This window comes from Eublepharis macularius, chromosome 4, assembly GCF_028583425.1.
Source record: "Eublepharis macularius isolate TG4126 chromosome 4, MPM_Emac_v1.0, whole genome shotgun sequence".
Lineage (NCBI taxonomy): Eukaryota > Metazoa > Chordata > Lepidosauria > Squamata > Eublepharidae > Eublepharis > Eublepharis macularius.
In genome coordinates, this window is record NC_072793.1 from 19,516,133 (window position 1) to 19,542,944 (window position 26,812).

Sequence of the window (26,812 nt, forward strand, 5' to 3'; positions counted from 1 at the left end):
TAGTCTAAATCCACTGATTTCATCAGGTTTAGACTAGACTGCAGTGACTCATAGCCTGCTCTGTAAATTTCTTACCAAGATCAGGACTAGACATGAGCACGAACAGCATTACGAACAGAAAAAAACCACAAACAGCCTAATCTGCTGTTCTCGAACAAGCTGTTTGTGAGGCCCCATCCTAAACGAACAGGTGGTTGTTGCAAGCCTAATTTGTTGCCTTCGGCAGCCATTTGTCAAGCCAGACAGTCTTGCACCTGCAATCAATCCCCTTGGCAACCGGAGGCAGGGAGGGACTGAACTCTGTCTGAACTCCTTCGGGCTTTCCTTCTGGCTTTAACTCTTCAAAGTACTTCCAGCAGAGAGTCCCGTTTTTGCCACCATGAAGAGAAAATGAAAGCCAATAGGGAGACCCGTGGATCATGCCTTTCCCAGGGTGCAATCTCTCTGAAACTTGGGGGGTCTTCATAGTCAGTGAGGACTATGTCCCCTGAAAATTTAGTGGGTATTGGACATTGGAAGGGTCACTTTTGTAACACCTCAAACTAGCTGCCAGCAGACACTGCTGTTTTTTGCCGGGACAGGGCCGTTTAAACTATCACCTGGCAGGCGGCAGGGGGGAATCCCCCAGTTCATGTTCATCCATGTTCGTGGTTCGGGGATGGCAACGAACGATGAACAGGGTGTTTGGAGTTTTTTTTTCTGTTCATGCCCATGTCTAATCAGGAGGTCTTCATCACTTTTTATAAGAGGTAGAGAGTTAGAAGTCTTAAATACAACAACTAAACAGTTGGGTCTAGGTTCTCCACCCTTATATCAAATATGATCATCAGATATCAGTTTAAGGATCGCTTCAATTCCCACACATGTGGTGCCTGATCCAAAATGCGCCCATGAAATGTATGACGAAGAGGTTTCAACCTTCCTCCCCCTGAAAAAAGTCTTTGGGAACATTGTTTATATTGATAGTCAATGTTTTCTGCTGGGAATTAGTAGATATCTAAGGAAACTCATGTTGTTGGGGGGAAAAAATCCCAGTTGCTGTCCTTTAAATACAGACTACCCCCCCCACACACACACACACCAATTGCTATTAAGTCTCTGCATTGCTTTCTCTGCTACATGGTAGGCAGGACTGTTCTAAATCAATCCGTTGACATCAGCCTAATTTTCAATTAGCCATGAGTGGGCAACAGAGTTTGATTATCGGAAAGACCTCAGGCTATGTCCTGGAGTTTGGAAAGTCTATTTTTGTGCCTTTCTCAGTTTGACAAGGGGTGAAAAAAGAGATGAAGATAACTGAACTCAAAGAATTGTTGTTGGCAGAGGGTGAACTCCCTCTAGCCCAATTCCAAACTGGCCAGGTTAAAATGAATTATGTTTCAAGAACTTAATTCGTGGAGTAAAATAGGGTTTAGAAGCCACCTCTCAAGCAACTCCTTCTTTAAGCCAATGAAAAACAATAAATATATAATTTCCCTCCTATCTGGAGAGCCAGTTTGGTGTAGTGGTTAAGAGGGCGGGACTCTAATCTGGAGAACTGGGTTTGATTCTTGACTCTTCCACTTGAAGCTGGCTGGGTGACCTTGGATGAGTCACAGCTTCTAGGAGCTCTCTCAGCCCCACCCACCACACAGGGTGATTATTGTTGTGGGGATAATAATAACATACTTTGTAAACTGCTCTGAGTGGGTTGTATCAAAGGGGCCATAGCATCGAAATGGCAGGAGGTCATAGCCCCTCTCTATACTGCCTTGGTCAGGCCACACCTGGAGTATTGTGTGCAGTTCTGGAGGCCTCACTTCAAAAAGGATGTGGCCAAAATCGAGAGGGTGCAGAGGAGAGCGACGAGGATGATCAGGGGTCTGGAGACTAAGCCCTACGATGAAAGGCTGAGGGCCTTGGGAATGTTTAGTTTGGAGAAGAGGAGGTTGAGGGGGGACATGATTGCTCTCTTTAAATATATGAAAGGCTGTCATTTGGAGGAGGGCAAGGAGCTGTTCCAGTTGGCAGCAGCGGGTAGGACACGAAGCAATGGATTTAAATTACATGCACAAAGGTACCGGCTGGATATTAGGAAAAACTTTTTCACGGTCAGAGTAGTTCAAAAGTAGAATCAGCTGCCTAGGGAAGTGGTGAGCTCCCCTTCACTGGCAGTTTTCAAGAAGAGGCTGGATGAATATTTGTCAGAGATGCTTTAGGCTGATCCTGCACTGGGCAGGGGGGTTGGACTAGACGGTCTGTATGGCCCCTTCCAACTCTATGATTCTATGATTCTATGAGTGGTCATTAAGTTGTTCTGAACAGTGGTATATAAATTGAATATTGTTGTTATCTGAAAAAATTGAATTTTTAAGTCACAGGAAAATTACAACAGTTATGAATGTGGTATACAGGAGAAGGGGATGAAGAGGCAGAAAATCAAGTGGCAAAATTTCAGGGAAGATGTCTCAGTCTTAAAACATATTTCCTTCCTTCCGTCATATCCCCCCTTCTCCCCAGTGGGGACCCAACGTTTCGTACATGGTTTTCCTCTCCTCCATTGTGTCATCAAAATAACCTTGTTAAGTGAGAGCGGGACCACAAGTGACGCCTGACACAGGTTGGACATTAGTCAGCTTCCCTCAAGTTTTGCTGGGAAATGTAGGCATCCTGGTCTTGCAGCTTGGCTCTCCGACTGCTGTCCAGTGGACTTTTCAACTGTCACTTGTCCAACATTCCGCCAAGCTGCCTACATTTCCTGCCAAAACTTGAGGGGAGCTGACAAGTGTCCAACCTGTGTCAGGCGTCACTTGTGGTCCCGCTCTAAGTTTCATGTCGGTTAAGTAGCTTCCATTAAACCTGGGAGTTATTTTCTGTAAAAAAGTTTCTCCTCACAGTACAATAAACCATCACCTATGAAATGTTTCCATCATAGCCACTTTTAGTTTGTGTCTGCACAGTAAACAAATATGCTCACAAATACAGGACTAGGCTCCTTATTAGCCCATATACCTTTGTCAGTTATTCCTGTGGTTATAGAACATAAAGACGGGCACTGAGCTAACCTTGTTCTTCTGCTCAGACTGCGGCTTTGTCGTCTGCACTCAACAGCTGTGTCGAACTGTGGGTTTCTCCACCTTAGTTCACATTATTATATTTCTGCTATTTAAGCTTGCCTAAAGGTATTTAGTGTTGATAGAGACAGAAGGTTTGGTTGTTATTGTTTAATTGACTTGCGAAAAGAACGGGCCTGTGTCATGATTTGAACACTAGACTACAGAAAGCAGTGTTACATGCCTAAGACCTGAATCAGGTCTCAGCTGGAGGATCATAATGCCAAACTGAACCACAACGAAGTTGAAGGACTCAAGTTCTCTCTTTGTGTTCTCAGACTTCAGCTTCTTTGTTGTCCCGGTGCAGGACTGGGTAAAGCCAGTGGATGCTGGAATGGATCTAGAAATCCGCCAAGGAGCTTTTCCACCTTTCTCTTTCTAACAAGGACATGGGACAAGAAAATGGGACCGCCAACAGGGCAAAGGAGGGATTTCTGCATCCTCCAAATATGCCAAAAAAGTTTGCAGATTAAAAGATGCTGCACTCAAGTTTCCAGGTGAGCCTGGAAATCTATGGAATGTTGAAGAAATTGACCATCAGTTTAAGGAAAGCAGAGAAAGGCTGGGATCTGGAAATGGTCTCCGTAAGACAGACATTCTCCCAATTTATTCATCAATACTACCCCTGTCTGTCCAGGATCCTTTCATCTTTTAAGGGCCCACATAAGAGTTAAAGGAATCCTCATACGGTGAGAAAGGAATAGGACTGAAGAAAAATTATATTTTTATCCCACCCTCCACCAAGGAGCTCACTGCAGCACATATATTTATTCTTCCCTCTATTTTACTACTTACAAAGAAATATGAGGATGGCGTGTTTATCCTCTGTCCTGATGCAGGGCTGGGTAAGGCCAGTTGATGCTAGGAGAGCTCCAATGATCCTCCAAGGAGCTTTCCTCCAACCTAAGGAACTTTTCTCCAATCTAGATCCAGAGGAGTTAGCCGTGTTAGTCTGTAGTAGAGATGGGCATGAATTGGAAAAAAAACTGAACCATGTGGTTTGTGGTTCATCAAATTTCACGAAACATGAACCACAAACTTTCATGAACCTGCCCCTGGTTCGTGAACCGGTTCGTTTGGTTCGTGAAAATGTCACATCCAGGTCATAAAATCATCACTTCCGGATCAGCCGGAGGTCATTTCCGGGTCAGCAGAAGTTCACTTCCGGGGCAGCAGAAGGTCGTCAGAAAGTCCATCCCCTGTTGCCTAGGAAACTGATTGATTGGCACCAGGCTGTCTGCAGTGATGAACCAAAAAATGAACCAAATGAACCAGCCTAAAGTTTGTGATGGTTCGTCAGAAATTGAATCTGACGAACAGTGGTTCGTGAACCATGAACCGACCTGCTTCGTGCTTAATTTTGGTTCATATTTCAGTTCGTGCCCATCTCTAGTCTGTAGTAGCAAGATGGCAAAGAGTCCAGTAGCACCATTAAGACTAACCAACTTCACTGTAGCATAAGCTTTCAAGAACCACAGCTCTCTTCGTCAGATGCATCTGTAGCATAAGCTTTCAAGAACCACAGCTCTCTTCGTCAGATGCATCTGATGAAGAGACCTGTGGTTCTCGAAAGCTTATGTTACAGTAAAGTTGGTTAGTTTTAAAGGTGCTACTGGACTCTGCCATTTTTCTCCAATTTAAGTGAAGAAGAGCCACCTAAGTTGGACAAAGGCTCCTTAGGTTGGAGGAAGGCTTGCAACTTTGCTCAGTGGGGTTATAGGATAAGGGTAAGGGTCACAATGCTGGCTGGAAGTGGAATAGTTTTCCCTTCCATTCATGGTGTGCAGGTTTTGCTGAAAGTCTCTGTTAAAACCTTGGAAGTCTTGGAAGAGCCTGGTCTTCTGTGTCACTTGGTTGGTCCTAATAAAAGGTATTATGGAGATTGTGTTCTTATTTTTGTAGATTTTACTTGAAGGGTCACATGGATGCAAACATCTTCTTTCTTCTGTTGGACAGTAAAAATGCCTTTCACCAGCTTCATGTAGGCCATTTCTACACACGTTGAATAATGCACTTTCAATGCACTTTCGCAATCCTTTGGAAGTGGATTTTTTCAAATGAGTTTTTTTTAATGAGTTATAGAAAAAGGGGATAGATTAGGAATAGATTAAGATATAGGGTTGGAAAGCTGTTGGAAGTCCTGAAAAAGGGGGGGGGAAGGGTGGGGGGAAATGATATTAAGATGTTTTTTGAAAGTTGTATGTATTAATATTGTCACCTACTTAAAAAAAAAAAGGAAGTGGATTTTTTGTTCCACACATGGAAAAGCAGTTCCAAATGTTCATCCAACGTGTGGAAACAGCCATAGTTAGGAAGCTGGCTCCAGCTTTGCAGGGGCCCAATTTGTCCATGTTGATCGACACATCAGTAACCTCAAGGCTAGATTACTGTCACACATTCTACACAGGGCGGCTCTTGAAGATGACTGAGAAACTGCAGCTGTTTCTGAGTCCAATTCAAAATGATTTTATTTATTTACTTAATTTATTCCCCGTCTTTCTCCCTAGTGGGGACTCAAAGTGGCTTACATCATTCTTCTCTCCTTCATTTTATCCTTGCGACAACCCTGTGAGGTAGCTTAGCATGTGACCGGCCCAAGATCACCCAGCAAGTTTCTATGGCAATGAGGGGATTCAAACCTGGGTCTCCAGTGCCCCCCATAAGTATGTCACTACTTCACTCACACAAATACACATCCCCTCATGAGCATTCCCTGAAGCCCAATCGATACTGGAGGTAATGACCCCCTCCCTCCAGCAGGGAAGTGGCCCCTTCGGCTGCAGGCGCAGCCATGCATGTTGGAGGCTGTTCGTTGCCTCCATGGAAGGAGGAAAGACGGAGTCATTCCTGGGCATCTGGGAACTTGCTGGGGGGGCGGAGCCTGTGCCTGTTTAGGTAGCTCCGCCTGCCTCCCGGCCTCAGTTGCGTTTGGCGCTCGACCCCTCCTCCTCACCCAGTATGGTGTGGGATTCGCTGGCTGCTGTATTCAGAGCCAGGTAGGAATTTTTTCCTCTTTTCACCCTGATTGGCCTGGGGTGTGGGAGGTTTCTTTGCCTACCTCTCACCATTGCTAGGGCTGAGGTAATTGGCTGGGTGGTGTCGTTTAGGTGTGCCACTGGCAGGAGACAGTTGGGGAATAGGAAGCGGGCCGGTGAGCACCCTTGGTGCTTCTCCATTCTCTTCCATGGGGAAGAGGGGTCTGCCAGGAGCAGATGGTTCTGCTTGTGGCGGCTGCCATGCTGTGTGGGCAGACTGCCTTGGGGAACCCCAGGGGCAAGTCCTTTCCTCACTGCTGTATGGCTGAGGCTTAGGAGCCCCAGTTGGGGGGGATCCATGTTGCCGGCTGGCAAGGTCTTAGCCATCCCTAGGATGGCTCGCACCTGGGGCTTCGGGTCTTGCCCAGACAGGTCAAGGCGGAGGTCCATGGGGAGACCACGTGGCTTGACCTGTATTGCTAGTTGGCCCTTGCCGCAGTTGTTAATGGTTGTCATCAGTTGTTAATTAATAAAGTGGCCCTTAGATCCAAGCTCAGTGTCTGTCTCTTCATTCCAACTGTGATGGCAAAAGGGAGGTTCTGGAATAATCCTCCCGAACAGTCTCCCATTTTCCGATGAAGCAGGGAACAAAGCAAGTATCTTTCATGATCCTTATAATTCTGCCAGCATTGGCAGGGTTTAGAAAGTGTGAAGCAGTCATGTTCTTCTGCTTCTCCAGGTAATCTCTTGGGAAATGGGGAGTTGCCAGGGGCCTTAATGCATGTCCGATATCCTGATGCTTTTAGGTGCGCATTCCAATGCCTCTAATAATGACCTCAAATGCAGCCTTGTTTATTCAGCTACTAAAAGACTCGGAGTTTTCCTTAAATCTGTCTCTTGATCTTGATCCATCTCCAAAAGTGTATCCCCCATTCAGCCCCACCACTAAAGAATACCAGCTGCGGATGTCTGCTCCCCTCCCTCCCCACGGAAATCTATTTGCTTTTCCATAGATTAGCTAGTTTTGTGTTCATAGAGATGCAAATTGTTATGAGTTAAAACAGTGTTCCCAATTTACTGTGTTTGTTTTATTTGTGACTTTATTACTTATTCCACAGTTTCTATATTTTCCATGTGCTTCATGTCACTTTCTTCCACTCCAAACTTTTTTACATGGAAACTTGGGCTTTTCCCCACCAGTTAATGTGTTGAAGTCTTTTTAAATAGTCTTATTTCATTGTTTTCCTCTATATGTTTCCATCCCAAGGGTGTGTGACTCAAGTTATGTTTGGTACAAGTCCGAATGTTCTGTTAGGTGGAGGGGTGGAGAAAGGGGGAAGGGGGAAAGAGGTGAGTAGGTAGAAGAAAAGCAGCTCCTGGTTTGATAAGCTGTAGAAAATAAGAAATGGAATACCCATTTAACCCATCTTCCAATCTGGAAAAGATTTATATTCTAGACACAATTGCCATCTTTGCAAAATATAATGACCTCAAGTTTCAACACAAGGAATTGCTAGATAAATCACACACTGCCAAGACCTATCTTCAGTACCTTTGAATGGAAAGAGTATCTCCCAGTTTCAGACGAGATGGGGTCGCTACAATTGCAATGATAACTGCTATAATGAGTGCTATTGTTGTCCACCTGCAGATGGAATAATAATCTTATCTGCTTTGGTTTAGCCTGGGTGCCTCCTCTACCACCATTTAAGCTGCATAAACAGTTGTTCGTGTTAAAGGTCTAGGGTACTTTTGAAATAATAAAGCAGAATATTTTGGTCATTACCAACCCTAAATGAATCAAATTTAGATTGAGTGCAAACAACTCTAACAATTACGTTAGGAGCACGGTGAACTCAAGAAGTGGGATGACTTAAAGTATGTATCTATCATTCAGGAAGCACAGGAAATTAAAGAGGACCAGCTTACTTTATGATTCTGAGCCTACCATCATCCTTAAACATAAAATAGGAACCGTGTTCCCAACGACTCACCCTTATATGTGGCGCAGACAGATTTTGTGCAGCTGTGGGAAGGACAGCCCGCCTCCCTTCCCTTCGCCACCATGATAGGCTGGCGAAGGGCCCACCCACCTGTCAAGCTGCTGGGCCCGGAGCAGGTGCACCTCCCAGCCCTTTGCCACTGCCCTCCGACAGCGCTTCCCTCCTGCAGCGGCCTGATGGAACAGGCCATTGAAGAACACAGGCACCCACTAGGGTAACTCCCCACATTGCAGTGCTAGGGAGGGGGCAATGTCAGACTGCGTTGCCCTCCCCCACCCAGATCAGGGTGCTGGGAAGGGGGCAATACCCAGCTCAGCCACCTTGTCTCCTCTACTAATCGGAGCGCTGGGGAGGGAGCAATGCCATGCCCAGCCACCCTGCCCTCCACCTAACCAGATCAGGGCATGGCAGAGGGAGCAATGCCAGGTCTGCCTGCCCTGCTCTCTCTAGAGCCCGTTGTATTTTTTTCACCACAACAGGCTTTGTTACTAGTAAGATATAATTTGGTACAATGTTGATCTGTGTTTCAAAGGAGGGTATAGATTAAAAACCATTTAAAAAGTATCTCAGAACTTCTATTAATATTTCCCTGTTATTGCAATTGTATATAACAACTAACAGGCAAGAATGGGGAAACCTCACTCTGTTTGGTGGGCTAATTATGAGCTTCTTTTGTGAATGATTGCAAAAGATTGTTCTATGTCTCTTTTGCGTCACAATGCCCAATTGGTTAGTAGAGAAATGTGCTCTGCTTCTTTTCCCTGCCCATAGCATGGATTCAACCTTACTGTGAGTCAGTGGTTGTGTAAATTATCATGTCATCTAATAAAAACCCCTACAAGTTAATTTCAGCTGCTAGGTGAGAAGGATAGTTTCTTACTGAAACCTAGCAATCAAGATCAAAGCATGTTTTACAATGGTTACCTGTCTCAGCTACCTGGTCTGATAAACGTCTAGCACACATGCACAAACATGGAACATTGGCTTGAGATATGTCTCACTTTTAATTACAGAATATGAGTTTCAAGGTAGAGGTATCGCAAAAATAAGTATTACAGGTTGCAAAAAGTCATATTCCAAGTCCATTATTTGCGAACCTTTAGCATCACTATCTCTGGGTCATAGAACCAGGGCTCATTTTGAGGGGGAACGTGCAGGAATGCAGTTCTGGTAGTTCTCCAAAGAGGTCACATGTTAGGTGGCTCCGCCCATCTGATTGTTGGCTATTTGGGGCCCGTTTTGGCCTGGATTGGGCTCAAAATGGCCAGGATCGGACCCAAAACAGCCAGGATGCGTCCCGAAATGGCCAGGATCGGGCCTCTGACGGGTGGTGGATCACTCTCTGGCTCAGCAGCGGCTCAGTCCTGACCATTTTGGGTCCCTTTTCAGCCATTTCCAGCCTCTTTTTGCCATTTTGGGGGCAATTCCGGCCCTGAATGGCCAGGATTGGGTCCAAAACAGCCAGGATAGGTGAGGTCAGGGGGTGTGGCATATGCAAATCAGTCATGTTAATGACACACTTCCAGCGATGGCAAGGGGCATAGCATATGCTAATGAGTTATGCTAATGAGTTGTGCTAATGAGTTCCTGCAGCTCTTTTTCTACGAAATGGCCCCTGCATAGAACTGTTCTATTCAGTACGGGCATGTGATTGAAATATTATGTGCAACATCAGTTCTACACTTTCAGGGAATTATACATTAAACACAAAAGGAAAACAGCATTTTGCTACAAGAGAGGAAGGTAGGGATGTCCATGCAGAATTGATAATTTTGAGATTGCCGTATGATATGCACTTCCTGACATGTTAATGACTCACAGTCTGAATGACAACCAGTTGTTTTTAAGCTAGTGCAAGGGAAGGGTCACTGCTGGAAGATCTGTTACCCATCATGGGTGTGCAGTTGTCAAGAGCTGAACTGCATTAACTGTTGTGAAAAACAGTAAAACAGCCCATGATGGAGTCAGACACAAAATATCACATAGGACTGTGTGGGCGTTTGCTAAACATGGAAGGAGACATTCATTCGAAGCACAGCAGAAAACAGAATGAAGTGTGTGTGCTGTTTCACTAAAAGATTCCACAAATCTAATTACTGAACAGAGAACTTCAGTAGCTTAGGTGTGTGAAATTCCTCACCCTACGTTTTTCGACAAACAAGAAGTGGGAGAGATAACAGTACAGTATGCTGTAAAATGACATTCACAGATTAGAATGTAAATTATTAAGCCCCTTAATAACTGATGACAATGACTTACACCAGATGGTCTGGTGCCATATTTTAAAACACAATTTCCTGTGTTATCAATGGCAGGGCCATTAATTATTTCACATTTACCTTAACTGTGATTGGAAATATGCATTCAATGTTTGATACACTCACAAAACCACAGGGTCTGATGAACAGAGAGATTAGCTGAATCTGCTAAAGTTTAACCATATAACTGGGTTTTGCAGTGAAATGGTACGTGTTCTTCTTTAGTGATTTACTTTATTATTACATTTATAGATTACCTTTCTTCCACCAGGGAACTGAACTTGCATATAGGAGGTTTCTAGAAGGTTTTCCATCCACCTGCTCAGCTTCAGCAAGGTTGTCTTCAGATCATACACTGAGTCTTAAAGAGCAAAAGCAACATGATTCATAAATTACTTGATAAATGAAATGCACCAAACTGTCATGTCATATAGATTTAAGCCACGGAGGCTGCAGCTTATCAGTCCTGTTCTATGTGCATTTTATACATGCACAAATCACCTATATAATGAGGTTCAAGAACTTTTGTTCAAGCCAGGTTGTAGATAAAACTGCATGCTTGTCACAATCTAAAACAAATGTATTTGATCACAAAATATTTACGCATTCTTGAATCTGAAAACTGTAGTTTGAGTCTATGAAACTGGATATTATGTCAGGCAGAGGTCTGACCCTTGACCATTTCATTTTAGAAAAGAACTTGGTCATTTATAAATGCTGTGAGGGCCTGATCAGAATCATGGTACAGTAGAACCAGGCAATCTGGTTCCTTTCCAACTGCTGAAACAGCTGGACCCGTGGCTGCCATAATGTCTAGCTTGGTCCTGAACATGTGGCAACATGCCACCAACTGATGAATGTTGCCCAGTATACACATACTTGATTTAAATGACGCACTATCTGCCTAGGATAATCCAGGGGGTTTACATAATCCAAGCAAATTCTGAATATGTGTGAAAAGTGGCCACTTGGCTAACCACCATGCTGAATGCCACCTCTGCACAGATACAAATACTACTCATTTTGAATTGTAAGCAAATCACGGATACAATCATACAAGGTCCTCAGCAGTAAAGGGGAGTGCAAACTAGGTATATGGATTTCAAACAGCTCTTTTGTGAACAAACTGAAGCTGAATCCAGACAAGAGAAGTAATGGTGGTTGAGAAGGCCAATATTCTAGAGGGATTGCATACACTTGTCCTAGATGGAGTGAAGTTGGCTTTTTCAGATCAGGTCAAGACCTTGGGGATGCTCATGGATCTTGCCTTGTTCTCTGAAAAGCAGGTAGGCATAGTGGCCTGAAGCACCTTTTATCAGCCACATCTGGTGCACCAACTCTCTCAACTACCTAGACTCAAGCAATTTGGCCATGCTGATCCATGCTCCTGTAATCTCATGGCTGGATTACTGCGATGAACTCTGTGTGGAACTGCCCCGAAGACAATCCAGAAACTACAACTGGTCCAGAATGTGACAGCCCAACTGTTGTCAGGGGCTAGGCTCCAAGAAACCTATGCTACCCATTCTGAAACAGCTGTGTTGGCTGCCCGTTTGTTTCTGAGTTCAATTCAATGTGCTGGTCATGACCTTTCCAGCCCTTCATGACCTGACTCACATATTTGAAGGATTAACTCCTTCCATATGTCCAGATGTCCCAACTACGATCCTCTGGCACCCATTTGTTGGCTATCCCACCACTTAGGCCTATTTGGCATTGACAAGAGTCTGGGCCTTTTCCATCATGGCCTCTGCAATGGGCTCCTTGAGGAGGTGAGGGAAGCCTCCTCCTTGGAGATATTCAGGAGGCACTTCAGGGCTTGTTTCTTTGCCAGGGGTTGTGAGGGTGCATGAAGAATAGGCATCTTTTTTTTCAGGTTTACAAATTTTATTTAAGCTATAAATAGTAAGCATAAAAGATTAAAAACAACAACAACCTAAAAAAACACACTAAGAATACATATAAACATGAAATAACAAACAAAACAAACAGCTAATAATAATAAAAAGAAAATACAGTTTAGAAAGATAAGAAAAAGGCAAAAACTAAACTACAAACTTAGTTCCGGTTGTCTCCGCAACAACTGTATATGGTTTTCAAAGTCTCGCTTATTCTATGTTAAACGTAAGAGCCCTCTTTTTTCTATTGTTCATGAGTCTTAATCCATAAATCCAGATATCATCAAATCATTATCTATTTCATGTAAAAAGTCTATAAATGGTTTCCATTCAGCCAAAAATGTAGATAATGGCCATTTCCACATGGCTTACCTTGTTCCGGAAAACAGCAAAATCTCGCATGAAATCGCACAAGAAGACACTGTTATCGCGTGAAATCACGCAAGAAGATGCTGTTATTGTGCGAGAAGATGCAATAACAGCGTCTTCTCATGCGATTTCGCATGAGATTTCGCTGTTTTCCAAAACAAGTTAAGCTGTGTGGAAATGGCCAATGTCTTTTCTCTAATCAGTGAAGTAAGTTTTGCCATTGACGCAAACTCCAAAACTTTTATCCGCCATTCCTCCATTGTAGGCAATGTTGGAGTAGGCATCTTTTAAAGGTAGCATTATCTTGGTTTTAATTTGGAAGTTTTTGATCATTTTGTAAGAAGCCTTGAGACCTGACCTGGATAGTTCAGGCAAGCCATATTCATCATATCTCAGAAGCTAAGCAGGGTTAGCCTTGGTTAGTAATTGGATGGGACACCTCCAAGGAAGTCCAGGGACACTATGCAGAGGCGGACAATGGCAAATCATCTCTGTTAGTCTCATACCTTGACAACCCCACCAGGGGTCACCACAAGTTAGCTATGACTTGAGGGCACTTTCCACTACCCCCAAGCCCCCTTGAATTACATGGAAAGGCAGAGTATAAATGCTTAAATAATAAATAAATCCTCCAAAGATGACCGGAGTGGTTGGGAAGGTTCATATGGGAATAGGCATTGCCTCAAGTATGCTGGCCCCAAACCATTATAGAACTTTAAAGTTCAACACCAGCACCTTGAATTAGCCCAGAAGAAAATTGGGAGCCATCGTAGATATTTCCAGCCACTCAGCCCAATCTATGACAAGGCAACTATCTTCAGTCTCTCCACCTTCAGATCACCTTCTGTCCAGAGAACACCAGATCAAGAGGTGATTTTTACTGAACTGATCTTTTTGTTTCCCATGTTCGTCGCAAGACAAATCAACTAGCTTTTACTTTGTAGATACAATATGAAACTTGGAGAATCTTTCTGAAATTTAATAAAGAGCCCAGAAGCACTTTTAAGACTAACCAACTTTATTGTCGCTTTCAAGAACCTCAAAAGCTTATGCTACAATAAAGTTGGTTAGTCTTAAAGATGCGACTGGATTTTTTTACTATTTTGCAACTACAGACTAACGTGGCGAACTCCTCTGGATTTCTGGAATTTGGCATCCCTAGAACTTCCTAAACTTGTTCTGCCTGAAAAAAATGCCTTAAATTTTCATTTGGGTGAGATTTGTCACAATTGTAGTTCCATCCAATGTTGTGTCCCTCAGTTTCATGCTGTGGGGCAAGGAGGAAAGCTGGTTTTCAGGGCAAAGGATTGTGAAGGGGGGGAAAGGCCTAAATTAAAACATCTGGCTAGGTAATTACATGCACTAAAAAGTTTACAGTCTAAACTACCCATACGTAATTGATCAAACTATAGTGATGTGTCACTTTCACTTACCCATATTAAGCAGTGGGTTTCACCTAGCAGTACCCCATGCTAACCTCCACCGCTGACCTGCTACAGTACACTTATTAAAGCTGCAATTATGAGGTGATCCTTAATAGCTAGGGTCTTGCTTCAGAGGGGGAGATTTTTTCCCCCTGTAACTCACATGCAACAATTAAAGATAATTTAAAGTGTAAGTAATTGAGCTGAGTTTCTGGAAACTACTGTAGAGGTCTTGTCCCAAGCATCTGACACACACAGTGGTGTATTTTGACAAGTTTTCTGCAGACTTCCATTAAATGCCAGCTTGGAGTTCTATTTGCTTTGGAGTCACTGGCCAGGAAACGGAGCTTGCAAAAGGTTAAGCCTTGAGAGAGGTGAGGGCGTTGCTCATGTTCTGTACTACGGGGACCTAATTGCGCCATAAATCTGAACTCTGGGCTACAGCGGCCCTACATCCTGTGTCATTTTTAGTTGCAGAAAGAACAAGAGCCCGATCCTTTCAGAGGCCCATTTCAAAGGGTTTCAAGCTTTCTGAATCCAGGAGACACTTTGTGCATCAATGTGTCTGCCGCAGGAACCTCACATATTGCATAGTATGTTCTGTAGAGTACACTGTGAAACATAAGCCTCTTGAGCCGTATTATTTCTTCATATGAACACCCTGGAATATACCCAACACACCACCTGTGGCTGCATATTGCAAGGAAAGATTGTTATTGCTGTTTCCTGGGGGGCTTGTCCACTATTGTTTTTTTAAAAAAATTGAAGGAAACCTGGACAAGTCCAAAAGGTTAAGGAGAATGGAGTTTGAAACTACTGATTTATTGTATCCAAATGAATTTTTAACCCCCAACTGAAAAGCTTTTGGTTGACATCTATGCAGGAATAGTGGCGGTGCTGTGGATTGAATGGCTTTCAGGACTTGGGAGATCAACGCTTGGCTACAAGCTTGACCATGTATGGGGGGATTTACCTGAACCAATGATTCCCAAATGGTAGATTGGAGGTCAGCTTCATGTTCTTGGAGCCCTGGGAGAAAAATGGATTTCCGTGCTTCAGACAAGTGGCTTATTGACAACTCAGTTCAGTTTCTGAACTTTGTGATGCCTCCTCTTTTGCCTTATCACCTGGGCAGGGGGCATATTTTCCAGCACTGGCTTTAGCTGAACTTTGATCCATGATTTGGCCCCAGTTTTGGTCAGTTGCGACCAGCTGATTCCCATCTTGCTGATAAAATGGCAATCTACAATCTTCTATGAGCTGCTTCAAACAATAAGAGACAACATATTTTCCTGGACTCCTTGGACTAGATCGTGTCCAGAATGCAGGTGGGAGGTTGTGTGTTTCAATGCTATCACCTGTGCATGAATGAGGAGTGATGGCACTTCCTCTACCATCTCCTCACCACTCTCATCACTTCCTGTGAAGTCTCTGATAGAGTAACCCTTCAGTTTCTGGCCTCTCCCTTTCCCCCAGTACTGTGGGTATATGGACCCATCGTTAAGGGAATGGAGTAAACAGTAGCTATTTCATCCAGCTTTGTGGCTATGGGGATGGGCCTTCCAGTAAAAGGACCACTGCTCCACCTTACTGCATGCTGTCAAAGTTTGCCTCCCCGTTCTGTGGATCCAGTGACATGGTAAGCAGCAGCTCCCATTCTATAAAGGTGACTCCCCAAGTTTTGAGATGCCCAGGGAAGGAGTGGGACTAGAGATGGGCACGAACCAGAAAAAAACTAACCACACGGTTCATGGTTCATCACGTTTCACAAACCACAAACTTTCACGAACCTGCCCTGAGCCAGCAAATCACCACTTCTGGATCAGTAGAAGGTCACTTCTGGGTCAGCAGAAGGTCTGCCGAAAGCCCATCCCTTGTTGCCTAGGAAACTGATCGATCGGCTCCAAGCTGTTTGCAGTGACGAACTGAAAAATGAACCAAACGAATCGCCCTAAAGTTCATGGTGGTTCATCAGAAATGGGCTCTGATGAACTGCCGGTTCATGAACCATTAACCGGCCTGGTTTGTGACGAACTTTGATTCGTATTTCGGTTCATTCCCATCTCTAAGTGGGACAGCAAGTCCCATTGACAGCTGAGCAAGGTCACCATCTCAGGCTACAGCAACATCTTGATGTTTCACAAGAGGTTGGAGAAATGAGGAGGAAGTGTGCAGCTTGGTCTTCCCTATATTCCTCCTTTGCCTCTTCACCACCAACTGACAGATCTGGCATTAGCAGTCAACTCAAAGTAGTGGTGGGGCTTCTGCCAGTGTGTAAGGTTTGCACATGCCTCACAATGCTAAACTGCGGTACCAGGCCAGCTCGTGTTCTCAAGAAAATTACAGAAACTGGAATAGATCTAAAGCATCATTGGGCCCACCTTCGTATAATAGTATTGCATTGCCTTAGAATCATAGGGTTGGAAGGGATTTCTAGGGTCATCTAGTCCAACCCCCTGCACAATGGAGGAAATTCACAACTATCTCCCCTCCCCACACTCCCAGTGACCCCTGGTCCATGCCCAGAAGTTGGCAAAACACCATCAGGATCGCTAGCCAAACCGGCCTGGGGAAAATAGCTACCTGACCCCAAGGTGGCGATCGGCCCTATCCTGGGCATATAAGATGGGGCTCTGAGAACTAAGCACTGATGTAAACCATTCTGCCCTCCCCCTCATGATCTGCCCAGGTTCACAGAATCAGCATTGCTATCAGAGGGCCATCTAGCCTCTGCTTAAAAACTTCCATAGGAGAGCCTGCCACCTCCCGAGGAAGCCTGTTCCACTGAGGGACCACTCTGTCAGGAAATTCTTCCTAATGTTTAGCCAAAAACTCGTTTGATTTAATTTCAACCGGTTGGTTCTGGCCCGACCTTCTGTGGCAGCAGAAAACAATTCCGCGCCATCCTCTATATGACAGCCTTGTACTGGTGTAACCCCTATTGATTCCCACCCCCTTATTTAGTGCTTTTAAAAATATTTTGAAGTTATGATACATGTAAACCACAGTCAGAGTAGTGTAATAAACAGGATGTTGGCCTTAGGCCCGATTGACCTGCATCAGATCCCAGCTCTATGATGAAGCTCAATAGGTGGTCTTAGAAATTCACCCCAACCTGTTTTACAGAGTTGTTAAGGCAATAAAATATTTCTCAGCCACCACTTGGAATTCTTGAAGGGAAAGCAGGAAAGGAAGGATGATACTTCCTGAATTATTCGCAAGCAAAGCAATGCACATCATGTGAACTCAATGCGCTTGACAGGTACATTCTAAGAGGGCATGTCCTTCGGCCCCTTTTCTTTAAAGATACTCAGCCTCAGTGTGAAAGTTCTGAATTAAAATACCGCTCTATTAAATCTCAATGCTATTATACCTTTGGTATTTTTAACCCACAATTCATTGGAAATAGAAATGATTCAGATTTTTCTCAGCATTACATTACCCCAGCAGCATTGTGGGGAGGGTTTCCAATGTCCAAGTGGGGCCAGGAGACCTCCCAGAATTACAACTGATCTTGAACTACTAAGACCAGTTCTCCTGGAGAAAATGGCTCCTTTCAAAGTGGATTCTATGCATTATACCCGGCTGGGGTCCCTCACCTCCCAAACTCTTGTATTCTTGTCTGTAACCCCAAATCTCTAGGAATTTACTGACCTAGATTTGGCAACTGTAGTTTTGGGCTCTCTGCTAGTAAGCTAAACTAAATAGGCAGTTAGTCAGAGGGGGCAATTTCTCCTCACCGTCCACCTACCCCTCTTCCACCAGCAGTCTTCCAAACCACTGTTACTGTCGCCATACCACCGCTGCTCCAAGTGACGAAAATGGCAGCCAACCAGGCCCACCTTGCTCCATTGCTTAGGACAGTGATATAATTTATAATGTGGAGAAATTGCCTCACATTTCACAGGAACTGGCAGTTTGAGGACACAACCTTAGTTTTAGAATGCTTAGAGAATGGCGTACAAGACATTTCCATTGTTCATATAAAAGTTGCTTTAAGCCATTCCACGCGGCATTAAGCCTTTATTTGTGGACTCAGAAATATTAAAATGCTACTGTGTGGGGCAGCCATTTGGGACTGCACTACACAGAATCGAGTGTGCTGCTTCCACACTTTCTACAGCCCATAAAGAAGTGTGCTCCATGCATTCAGAAAACCAACATACAAACTACTGAAATAAATAAATACATAGCAATAGGAGAACCAGAAGCAGGTGGGACAATTTACCAGAGCCCCCATACTGACTTAGGGAAATATTTCCCTCAGTCAGTTAGCAATCCTACCCTAATTGCCCTTACTACTTGAAAATTTGCCAAGCACTATCCAATGTTTCAAAGGATTTCTTAAAGTAGATATCTAATTCTTGTCCAAAATATAATGCCTCTTCGAGTTCTTAAGCATCATCAGTTGCTAGTGAACTATTAAGTGTTATGATATGGACAGCAAACACCATTGCCTGAGGCTGTCTTGATGACATTAGAATTCACATTTCTTAATTAAGAATCTACCATTTGACCTTTGTGATAGGAAACATATGGCCAGTGGCTTATTTGTGTACATCCTGCTGTTACCACTTCCTCTCCTTTCTTTTACCTTTTTTTCCCTTAGTCTCTTAGTGATATAAGCCTGGTCTAGAAGTGAGTTAAAACCTGTGCTTTGACCAGACAAATGGGACAGGATGGCATGGAAGCAGCTGCGGCACCGCAAAACAGAGCCATAGCCACAGTATTCCAGCCATTGTATCCAGCGCAAATTTCTTCAGCTACACTGTTGTCACATTGTAGCTACTCTGACCCAGTTGTATCATGCCTGTGTAAAGCTAGAAGTCATAAAGGAGCATGGTGGAATATAGGAGAAGAAATTGTTCAGCCAATCTTCCCATAGTTTGTCAACTTGAACCATTTGGGTGCTTAAAAAGGACTAACAGCCAGGGCTTTTGTTCAGCTGGAATGCGGTGGAACGGAGTTCCGGCACCTCTTGAAAATGGTCACATGGCTGGTGGCCCCGCCCCCTGATCTCCAGGCAGAGGGGAGTTTAGATTGTCCTCCGCGCCACAATCTAAACTCCCCTCTATCTGGAGATCAGGGGGCGGGGCCACCAGCCATGTGACCATCTTCGCCGAGGGCAATTTAAGCTTTAAAAAACTCCCCCCTTGTTCCAGCTGACCCAAAGTGGCATCATTGGGCGGTCCTGAGTTCCACCACTGAATTGCACCACCTCTTTTTCCAGAAAAAAACCTTTGCTAACAGCTCACGAAAACTTGACGAGATGATAAGATGGGCACAGAAGAGAGTAAGGTAGAAAATACAAAGGTGTTTTTAAATGCTTGTAACTGCTTTTCTTTGTCTTTTTTGGTTGACCAACCTGGCAAAGAAATACATGGAAAACAGCGAAATGCAATTAGACTTTCCCCCTTCTTTGTGACCCAACACAGGTCTTATAAGCAAATAATTTAATTATAGCAAAAATAGTAATATAAGCTGTGCTTCAAGGATATACCATAGAAAAATATATGTGATGATGTCATGCGCTTGACACTCTTTCTGAAGCAAGAACAGATGACATAATTCCATCATTTATTTTTTTTAAAGAAAATTATTGTAAAACATGTAAAATGAAAAATGACTGGTGACGATCACATTTCTAGCCAGACAAATTCAAAATGGAACGCTGGAGCATTTTGTCTTGCTGAAAATGGAGAGCATGATAAAGGGCCAAACTACAAGTGACGAATGACACAGGTTGGACACTTGTTAGCTTCCCTCAAGTTTTGATGGGAAATGTAGGCAGCTTGGCGGAATGTTGGAGAAGTGACAGTTGAAAAGTCCATTGGACAGCAGTCGGAGAGCCAAGCTGCAAGACCAGGATGCCTACATTTCCCATCAAAACTTGAGGGAAGCTGACAAGTGTCCAACTTGTGTCATTCGTCACTTGTAGCTTGGCTCTTAGTCAAAGAACAGCACTTTGAAATTCCACTGATTTCGATTAAATGAAATCGCTCAGATGTAAAAGTCCTTAATTTTGCCTGAATCAGATCCAGGTAGATTTTACCCAACATATTTACACTCCAACACATTAAGGTTTTAAAAAATGATTATGAGGAAGGAGTTAGGTTCAGAAGTAGCATGCTATACTATGACCAACCAAAACAAAAAGCTACATTTGGGCTGGAAATCAACAGAAGCTTTCTAACTATGGGAAGAATGAAAGTCTGGTATAGTCTTCTAGGAACAATTCAATGTCTCAACACTTCAGGAATAAAAATATAATATGCAATGTATCATTTGGGGAAGATGGTAATATGGTATTCATCTTTTTGATGTGTGCATCAGTTCTGATAAAAGTTCTTAAGAGAAAACAATTCACATTTGTCCAGTTTCTTTCTCCTTCTTTCTTGCAGTTCAGGAACGACCCTGGTTTCAATACCGTTCTTACATTCTTATACCAGGTGAGTCATTGTAAGTATTATTAATGATGCTAAAATGCACTAGAGTAGCTCTTTGGAAGGTAATAATCAAGGCCATAAAGGTGGACAAACTGAAGTGACACAAAACAAAAGTGCTGTGGATCAAGTTTAAAGTTGAATGCCACAGGAATGACACAGCTGAATGACAGACTGTCCCGCGTAGAGTTTCGCCCCCTCCCAAATGGAACAGAGTCACATTTTGTGGGCTGCGTCTGGAGTCTTCTGTCCCTTGACGACTGGTGGCAGAGGTAGCTAAGGTGATGAAGGTTGGTAAGAGTGATTTTTTGCCAGTTTAAGGGGGTGTCGTTCATTACCTTTCAAGCCTATCTGGCCACTGTCACAAGTTCCTCCATAATATGATCCACTTCAGGCAATTGTAATGGGCTCTGGTTGGGCTGTCCTTGAAGACGGTTTGAAAATTTCAGCTGGTACAAAATGCAGCTGCCAGAGTATTAATGGGCCCCAACTGTAATTAAGATATGCATTGGTTTTGACCTGTTATTGGGAAGATGAGTCTTCCAGTAAGAGATCTTATATCGTGTGTGTATATAGATTGAGACAACAGAAATCCTTCATCTCTACACTGCTTTCCCTATCTCTAAGCACTAAATATTGTGGAAAAGCGGCATATAAGTCAAACAAAAAAACATGTAAACTCTGCAGTGCAACAACCACGTCAGCTGAAATAAGGTCTTTATTGCATGACAAACCAAAATGTTTAATGGTTATTATAGCACTCAAATTAATATATACTCTTTTTATGAAATACAAACTCAGTCATGTAGTTTACTGGTTGACCTTGGGCCAGTCGTATCTCCCGCCTGCCCCCCCCCCCCCCCACTAGTCTCTCTCAGCTTAACTTACTCCACAGGGTTGTTGTGAGGATAAAATGTGGGAGGCTTCGGAGGAAGAGCAGGATAAAAGAGTAATAATAAATAAATAAAATCAGACATTTGGTTTAAATTGCGTTGAGGTAAATCGATCCTTTACCTTTAAATCGAGCCATTCTGCTTGTGTAATTAAGTTCTTAGAGTGGCTGCTTTTCTGTCCTGAATAAATCAGCAGAGTGTATGTGTGAGGGGTGTGTGTGTGTGTGTGTGTGTGTGTATAATATCTGCTAGGAGCCTGGAGGACTGAAGTCTTGGCTAGGGAATAAGAGATCCAGAAGAATTCGCTTCTCTGAGAACCAAAATTCATCTCAAAGGGCCTTCTTGCTTTTTGCTGGCATGACCTCCTTGTGGCATCCGTTCTTTGGCTCCAAAACACAGCAACAAGTTTCCACAGATTCTGCCCTCCCGCATCCCCTCAAATATCAGGTAAACTGTTGATTAACAGCCAGATTTCTTTTGACGTAGGTTGTGTTTTTAACATCTTTGGCATTCTTCTGGCTTTTGTCTTGACTGGTGTTTTGGCTCTTCAAGAAAAAGGGTAGAATTTCAATAATAATATTGTTTTGGCTAATTTTCCTTTGAAGGGGGAATTTGGGATGAAATTGGAAATGATGCTTCATTGATTTTGCCTTTGACAACATGAATGTGGCACCATTCATACACTACCCCCCCCCCCCTGGCCCAATGTACCATATTAATTGATGCTTCAAACAGGGAATGCTTCTTTAGTTTTAGAGTTATCAAATAGTTCAATATTCAGTTGCAATGGTTGGGCCTGTTACTGTGTAGGTGCAGAGGAGTTAGCCGTGTTAGTCTGTAGTAGCAAAATCAAAAAGAGTCCAGTAGCACCTTTAAGATTAACCAACTTTATTGTAGCCTAAGCTTTCGAGAATCACAGTTCTCTTCATCAGATGCATCTGATGAAGAGAACTGTGATTCTCGAAAGCTTATGCTACAATAAAGTTGGTTAGTCTTAAAGGTGCTACTGGACTCTTTTTGATTTTACTGTGTAGGGATTACCTTTTTCTATGTGTTTTGATTAGAGGGTCAGGCTAGGATCTGGGAGACCCAAGTTCAAATTCCCATTCTGCTGTAGAAACACACTGGTTGACTTGGGGCCAGCCTAACCTACATACAAGGTTGTTGTTATAAGGATACAATGGAATAGGAAAGAACAATGTCTTCTTCCATGTTTTTTTCCAAGAGGGGAGGGAAAGGAGGGAGGGGGAATGAGGCAGAGGCAGGAGGGAGAGGGAGTGAAGCAGGGAGGGGGGAGTGAGTGACCAATCTGTGTAGGAACTCTTCTTGTCGGCCTGCCTTCTGTGAGTGACCCAGGTTCAGTTGGGCTAACTTACAACACTGTCCTTTGCTTCAATTTGGTTTGGGTGGAATTCTCTGTTTTGACATGATGCTTTGGTTTGATGTTGGTCCACTTGCTTCACTTGCATTCTGGGAGAAGTCCATTCCCTTGCTTCAGTTTGGTTCTGTTAGGCTTCCTCTGGGTTAAGCTTGCATTTGGGAGTGAGTATCTGGCCCGAGGCCACCTTGTCCCTATGTTTTTCTGTCTGAGAGCCTCCTTGGAAATGTTTTCCCCATAGAAAACAATGGAGAGTGGCTGGGGACGTCTTCTTCAGGGCCCCATAGAATTGCACTCCAGGTCCAATCTTCCTGAAACTTGGGGGGGGGGTGTCATTAGTGGACTGTCAGTAGTACGTTCATTGCAAATTTGGTGACGTTTGCTTAGAAAAGCCCCCCCACCCCCACCCCCCAAATTTTCCCCATATTGAATAATGGCCCCCCAAATTTAGTTTCTCTAATCTTGCCAAACTGGATTAGAGAGCTTTGCCAGATTTCAGGAATCCCTGATTTTTTGGGGGGGGGGGATTCCTGAAACTTGGATCTGGATTTCCTGGATTTTTTTTTTTTGCCAGTGTACTCTTCTTATGGTAATGTTTGATAAAGATCACAGTTCTTTGCACCATTCTTGCACATTACATATTGGTGCTTGTATTCATTTTGTGCATCGATGCTACAAAAGTATTCCTTCCTTCCATAGAACTAGTTCAGAACTGCATATCAAATACGATGCTTGAATATTATATTGTTTTACCATCAAAGTTCCATATTTAAGGGGATTTGTCAAATCTGATCCCCAGGCATTCAGACTTCTATTTCCTTGTAACCTCTATGATCAATCAATCACTTACCCCTCTTTTCCCACACTCAGGCACCCCAACTTCCAGTCCTAGCCCAAATTAATCCAAATGACTCAACTGGAATTTAGAAATGTACCAAGGGTCCATATTAATTAGCCTCATTTACATTGATTATCGATAACCTATAATATAAATGATAGCATTCTAACAGGTATTTTTCACCTTCTTCTTGGTCCCTACCCTCGCCTACTTTTTGGCCTTGCTTTTCATCTGCATCTGGTTCTTATTATTGCATTCTTTTCGGTATCCAATTTTACCTACAAGTTTGTTTGTCTTGTAGCTGTTCTGCGGACCACCTTTGTATCCAAGTGCCGGTACATCAAAGGTCAAAACACCCCTGGAGATGGCCCTCTTTCCCTTCTTCCTGTCTTTCCTGATGGAAACCTAGGCTTGAATACAGCTATGGATGCCTGGCAATGGCAATTGAGGACATCTGTTTCTTACAGCCACCGGAAATCCTTTTAAAATGGGGGGGGGGGGGTTAACTAGGGGTGTGCAAAATGAAACAAATGAGCTGGAAATACACCTGAAAATAACTATTTCATTTTGTCCAGGAGCTTCTGGAATGGTGAACCAAATCTTGGAAATGAAATTGTAACAACATGCTTCCCCCAAAGAGCTTGTGTGTTTTGTTTTGGTTCTCACTTATCAGTGGCAGCAGCATCTTGTTTTCCTTGATGGCATTCACCAATCTGATTCCAAGAGGAGAGAGCCCTTACTTTTTAAAAACATATATTTTATATTATTTTTCCAAATAGAGCCCTTACATTATTAGTTAACTTTGTTAATGAGAAGGAGGATTGTGCCCAACGCATGTTTGTGCAATTATTTTCCCATCGCTAACTGGACAAAGGCATTGTCTCCCTGCCAATTGGCTCCTTGCAGGGGGAGACCCCACCCTGCCTATTGACTTTGGAAGCTTTAGGAAGGGGGAATGTACAGACTTCAATCACAGGCTGCAACTCTAGAGACACTTCCCTGGAAGTAAACACTATTGAATAATGTGGGACTTACATGCGAGAAGACCTGTTTAGAATTCCTTCTCCCCCTACATCCTGTGAACCATTCGACTACTCTGCCCTTTCAAAACAATCCTTCCTGCCCACAGCAAAAGAAAAAGTTACGAAAAAACATAGGTCTTTTTAAGTGTGTGGGGGGGGGGGTAGATTCAGATAATCATACTGCCTGTCCACCTGCACTTGAACGATGGTGAATGGTGGCCATTAATGGAAGAACACCCCCTCATCCTGGAGACAAAACTACAAAACACAAGGAAACATGGCGCCAAAGGCAACAGCAGGATGAAAATGCACTATAGGAAAAGATAAAAATGAAAATTAAGCAAGATTGTTTTAAGGCCACTGCTGTCCTGCTACCCCTTTGCCTGCAAGTTTCCCAACATAGTGTACACCCGCCAACATTTGTCTTCTTCAGTTGTGTATGAGTGTAGTTGTGTATGAATGTAGTGTAACTGAAGAAAAACTCAGTGGACTGATGGTTTAGACAGAGGACTGTGTTCTGCGTGATTTTGGTGCTATCAAGTGCAAAAACAGCTGCCCTATAGAGTCTGGAAACCCACATTGCAAAGCATAAGGCCAAAACTCATGATGATGAGAAAACCAGATGGATTAGATTCAAGCTGGAAATACCGTGTGTGTTATGTGCCATCAAGTTTCCTCTGGCCTATGGTGATCCAATGAATGAGCAACCTCCAAAATGTCCTATCATTAACAGACTTGCTCAGATCCTGCAAACTGGGGTATGTGGCTTCTTTTATTGAGTCCAGCCATCTCGTTTGAGGTCTTACTCTTTTCCTACTGCCTTCCACTTTTCCTAGCATTATTGACTTTTCCAGAGAATCTTGTCTTCTCATGATGTGACCAAAGTATGATAGCCTCAGTTTTGTCATTTTAGCTTCTAGGGAGGATTCAGGCTTGATTTGATCTAGAACCCACTTATTTGTTTTTTTGGCAGCCCATGGTATCCACAAAACTCTCCTCCAGCACCACATTTCAAATGAATCAATTTTCTTCCTGTCAGCTTCCTTCACCATCTAACTTTCACATCCATACATAGTAATGGCAATGCCCTAGCAGGAAAAAAAAAACAGTAATGGCACATAGAGTGATTCCGCACACGTTGGATAATGCACTTCCAATCCTCTTTATAGATCATTTGGAACGGATTTTTTTGTGTGCAGAACAAAAAATCCACCTCAAACGATTGATGAAGTACATTGAAAGTGCATTATCCAACATGTGCGGAATCAGCCATTGTGGTTTGGAAACCCCATATATGAAACTGAAACAGGATTTTTTTTCTGTGCTCACCTCTAGTTTTAAGCCCTCCATTTCATGGCTTTTTTTTTGAAGAGCTTTTCTCAGATCTTGTAGAAAAATCTATCTTGTATATCCTTTGCCCCAATTGTGAGATTTAAGTATCCACAGCTGAGACCACATTGAGAATTAGATATATTGATAATCTAACAGAGGGGTCTGTGCTAACCACAGCTGTTACTGTTGCTACTCTTTTAGTGTGGCACTTGTCCTCTTAGAGATGTTCAAGTGCTAAGCCTATGACTAGTAGGCCACATCAAAATGTTGGTTATAGATTTCTAATAAATAAATGCTGCATACTGCTTTGGAACAGCTAAGAAACATCTTTGTCTGGTTTCTAAGCTGTTATATGCAAACCCACAGTCAGGCATCTCCAAACCATGATTCTGGCACTGGATGGTGTACCACAAAGAGACTCGAGCGCCCAGCCCTCTGGGCAGACTACAGACTATTTATTCGTGTCACTGAGAAAGGTTTGCGGCACCGCAAGCCATGTCAAGTCTGGCATCTGGAAAGGTAGGTGAGGTTATTTCTAATTATACCTCTGGGAAAGGATTTGTGTGAGCTAACGCATCCAGCACATGAGAAAGAATGCCATTCTGAGCAGTTTATCTAGTTTCTTTCCTGGCATAATTGGTTATATATATAAAGGGGACTCCAGGAAAGGGCTGAATGGAAATTAATGTGATGAGTAACCACGTATTTGAAGCACTGACAACATGTGTGTGCTTATAGGCAATGGAGAAATAACATCTTGTGACACCAGTGTCGAGAGAGGGAGTAGAATTCTTTTTGTTAATGAAGAAACCTGCCAAGTCACCAAACTCCTTGATCTTATCTATCACTTTTGGCATGTTCTCCAATGGATCTTCTACAATTAACAT